Consider the following 4,886-nt stretch of genomic DNA (forward strand, 5'->3'; position numbering starts at 1 on the left):
GCTCAAAGACGAGATATTACCTCAAAAGAACGCCCCAACTGCAATGAAACTTGAATCCAAGCAAAGCCCCTTGCTCCAAGCCTCTCCTTCTCTAAGATCTCTTCAATAACCACCTCTCCAAGCTCTAATTTGCTCAACAATGGTGCTTCTCCACGATTTTAGGGTTTCTGGGACTCAAGGGGTGATAAAGAGGCTGGGAGGAAAACATAATGTTCTTTATATAGGGCTCAACCCCGAGAATTAGGGTTTTCTCCACTCAGCGCCTACTTGCCGAGTCCACCTCATTGATTCGCCGAGTCGGCTACTTAACACGTGACCAAATCGCGACTCTACTCGCCGAGTCCATCCATGGACTCGCCGAGTCACTCTTTCCCAATTTACTCTTTTAGCCCTTCCATTCTGCTCTTGATATTTCGGGATGTTACAATTGATCTAATTCTTCATTTACTCGAAGAAACCGTTCTTGGAGGGCATGTACTGTCACACCCTCAGTTGAGGCGGCGAAACACGTCGGGCTGTGCGACTAAGTTCATGGCTCACAGGTAAACTGAATATATTACACAGGTACAACAATATACAAAATAACATCCATGTTCCATCTTGATATTTAAATACAATGTTTTTTTACAAGTAGTAATAATACATGAATTGTCTTAACAGGTAGGCATATAATACAACAAAAAGTATACTAAGTCACATGTAATCCAATCTATCTTGAATGTCCGTTTAGTGATTTCCTGAGAATACATGTAATTTTTAGGGCCAACACAAGGTTGGTGAGAGTCACAAGTTTTTGGCTAGTAGCAGTAATGATACTTTTAAAAGCGTTTCAAAATGTATTTTCTTTATAAGTAAACCATATTTAAGCAAGCTTTGAAAAATCCAAACAATGTGTTGACACAAGTAATTTCATGCTTAAAACGATTTTTAAACGAACCATGTTTAAGAGTTGTGGTAAGAGAGAGAGGGAGAGAGAGAGATATTTGAGTTAATGTTTATAGTGAGCCCTATAACCGAGCTATGTGACTTGAGTGTATCCGACTACAATGCTTCATTGGACGTTGCAGTAAAAATTGTAGACATCTATCACCCGCTTCGATTGATCAGTCGAGGTTGTAGCTAACAACCACAGGTGGGGATGTCAAACCCGTATAGACCGATACATATGTATCTCTCTCTGAAGATTAACGGTTATAGTAGTGTGGGTATGCTAAGTGTTTAGACTCAGCTAATGAATAATTTAATGTCTCACTAAATAGCTCTTAACTAAAAAGTTTGTGAATAGCTCTCAGCCCTAACTTACTTGTGGATAAGCTCTAGGCATAATGAATTTCATGACATCAAGTTTATAAATGCCGAATATGTTTGACATGTATGTAAACTATAAGGCATTAACTTTTATAACGAAGTATGCTTCTTTTATAAACTCTATAGTAAAAGACATGTTATTTCATAATAAAATAACCATAATACGTATACGAAAATTTTATAATACTTTATTCGTAAAATATGGTGAATTGTTAAATAATAATATTTTTATAAACTAGATTTATTGTATTTTCGCATAAAAAGGAAATTGATTTGTATAAACAAATATTTAGGCACATGTATTCACACCCCCACCCCCTAAATAATTAAAATATTAAAAAGGGGCCATAAGCACTCACCCTTCAAACGTGAGTTCCAACGTTCGAATTCAATTTCTTTGGACGTGAGAAACCATAAATCCACCATTCTTGAACTTTGAAAAACTCTCGGGACCATTTTATAACAAATTTGAACTATTGGGTACTGATTTGTAACTTCACTAAAATATAGGGGCTTTTTGGTAATTTAGGTAAATGGTTAGGACTGTTTTGGTAAAAAAAAATACCAAATAAGGGTTCGTTTTAAACAAATTGATTCTTAGTTTGGGGATTTGACTTATTTTGAATAAGTAATTAAGTATTTTGGTAGGGAGGGTATTTTGGTCATTTTATAATTAAAATGACTTCGGGCTTAAATTTAAATCATGTGGTTAATGGTCCAACTTAAAAAAGAATTTGGTTTTATCTTCCGTCTTCGTCATTTGCAGATCGAACAAATAGAACGGAACGGGGATGAATCAAGGCAGACGGACGAAGAGAGGAAGAAGCGAAGTCTCGTTGGCGCTGCTTCCGATTCCTCGGTTGTCACAGACCACGAAGAAGACCGGAGGCATAGAGGAATCTCGCAGGCGGCTAATCCGTTTCTTTCTGATCGATGGCGAAGAGGGTATCTATGGGGACTAACGAGGCCGAAGGGGAAGATGGGAAGGAGCAGCGAGGCTGCGTTCTTGCTTCTCCGTCGATAGGGTGCGAAGGAGGAAAAGGGAGATTGAATCGCCCGAAGCGATGCGAGTAGCAGCAGCGATTAAGCGAATCTTCGAAGGCTTCGCTCGATAGGAACAGAAGAGACAGCGAGGGGTGAGACCAGGCTCGACAGAAGAAGAAGAGGTGGGTGCGACGGGGCTTTGTGGTCGATGGGAATAGCAGAGAAGGAAGAATACGACTGGAAAAGGGGTTCGTTTTCTTGGCTGGTTCGATCGTCATCAACACACGAAGGAGGAAGAAGGATTCACGAACGGAGCAGGGGAAGGACGAAGGTGGTGACAGGGGGCTCCGGTGGTGGCATGGTCGAATGCTCACAGTGGCAGCAATCGATTCGGTTTGGTGGTTTAGTTGCGGTCATCGATCATCAACAGGTAAAAGAAAATTCTTCTTCTTCTTCTTCTTCTTCTTCTTCTCTCTCTCTCTCTCTCTCTCTCTCTCTCTCTCTCTCTCTCTCCAATCAATCAATCAATAGGTAAAAATGGTATTTTGGGATGTTGTTTGTTGTATCATGAATCTATGAAATGAACAAATTAGATATTTTGGGTTTGCTTTTGACAGAAAATCGATGGGTGTTTGTAGTGGTGATTGGGTTTGTTGTTTCACAGGAATGGGAGAAGGAAGAACACAAATGGGAAACTGCCCTTTGTTTTTTGGTTTGCTGGGTAATTAAGGGGAAGAACAAGATTGTTCTTCGTATTTCTTGACTGGAATCCATGTAGAATGAAAGGAAACATGGGGTTTATTAAGAGGAAACGTAGAAGAGAGGGGTGAGTGGGGTTGATCCTGTGACAACTTCTGTGACAACTTCTATTGTGAAAAGGAAACACGTTTTCCTTTGGGTTTGAGTGTAGTAACGTCCATTGTGTGTAAAATTTGATATGTTGATATGTGGAAGCAAACTCATGGTTTTTGGCTGTTATTTTTATATAATAGTTTGATCTTTGATTGTTTTTATATATTTTGTGTTTTCTTTGGGTGTAAATTGAAGCAAAAGGTTTTTTTTTCCTATGTATTATGTTTATAACTTATGTATTAATTTGTACAATTGATTTATTTGGTTGAATTTGGATATGTATTGATTTATTGTACTGATTATCTACACTAGTTTATGTATTTGTGTATTATAAATTTAAACTCATATGTTAGGAAATGTGAAATTTATTAATTTGTTAAACCTTGGTTTAAAAATTGACATATATAAGGTATGTTTATGAGATATATAAAGAATTGAAGATTTATATATAAATGTCCAAATTTGTCATATATATTATTAATTAATTGGTATTTGGAAATGTTATATATTTTTTTTATATAACTTACATACACCGTGAATACACGACTAATTTGGATATTTTAAAGTCGCATACGTCACTAATATATATATATATATATATATATATATATATATATATATATATATATATATATATATATATATATATATATATGTAGTAGCCTTGTCATTATGTATTTTATAAACAATTTTCACAATAATAACTATAATATTTTTTTATATATGTTTATTTATCGTGATGTATATCTCGATTCTCGTGCCCTTGTGTTGATTCATATAAATTTTCTAAAAGTCCAGGTCGTGGTGATTCCAAAAATACAGACGAAATTGAACTTTGTTATACTGATCTTTTTGAAATGACATTTAAAGTTTCACGGTTAATTAAGCTGGATACGTCTATTTTTGACTTTTATAAATATTTTATCAAAGATATTTCAAATATGAAATTAAATAGTAGGCCATAGATTGAGTCCAAAAATGCTTTCGGAATTGCCATTTAAGATGCGCAAGTCCCTCAACAGATAGAAACAATTTTGACAGTTTTTAAAAAATCAGTATTATATTAGTTTTGGCTTCTTAAAACGGTCGTATCTTTTGCATACGAACTCCGTTTTGAACGTTCTTTATATTTTCGGAATCAGGGAAACACATATTACAAGAATAGAGTGTTTGTATTGCTCACAACTGTTTAATACCAAATTTTAGTTTTTCAAACACATTCCTACGGTTACAGTTTGAGTTGTTTGATTTATTTGTCAAATTACATTTTTGGAAATAAGATACCATATGGTATCTTATAATAGTTAATATAACTCATTTATTTTACATTAGGTGCAATAGAACTCAATGAGTTAATTACCAAGAGACTTATTGTGAACTTGACCGTTCACAGTCTTTAACCTAAATTTCGGGATGTCACATGTACACATGAGATGAATGTATTCCTTTGAAAGATACATGAAAAAACTTAAATTTTTTTGTCGGAAACAAAGCAAAGCCAGAAGGTTCAACAACAAAATGTTATGTTGCAGACGAAGCTTTGACATTTTGCTTTATGTATATTGAGGGTATGCAAACTAAATTCAATTATGTTGATGGACATGACGATCTTGATCTTCCAAAAAGACAATTTTCTATGTTCTCATCACAATGTCGACCAATTTCCACCAAGAAGCTCGTCGAACTTTGTAAAGAGGCCAAAAAATCATTGCATTATACTAAACAACTGCACTGAGGATGAG

At 35.3% G+C, this 4,886-nt stretch overlaps 1 long non-coding RNA gene across 1 annotated transcript; it reads left to right on the forward strand.

The window, feature by feature from the left end:
• Positions 1-2,058: 2,058 nt before the first annotated feature.
• Positions 2,059-3,357, forward strand: LOC145094560 (uncharacterized). Its single transcript, XR_013703414.1, has 2 exons — positions 2,059-2,722; positions 2,957-3,357. It is a non-coding gene; the product is annotated as an uncharacterized LOC145094560 (long non-coding RNA).
• Positions 3,358-4,886: the final 1,529 nt, after the last annotated feature.

The sequence above is a fragment of the Lactuca serriola genome, chromosome 3, assembly GCF_051521515.1.
Source record: "Lactuca serriola cultivar US96UC23 chromosome 3, Lser_US96UC23_V15, whole genome shotgun sequence".
NCBI classification, from domain to species: Eukaryota; Viridiplantae; Streptophyta; class Magnoliopsida; order Asterales; family Asteraceae; genus Lactuca; species Lactuca serriola.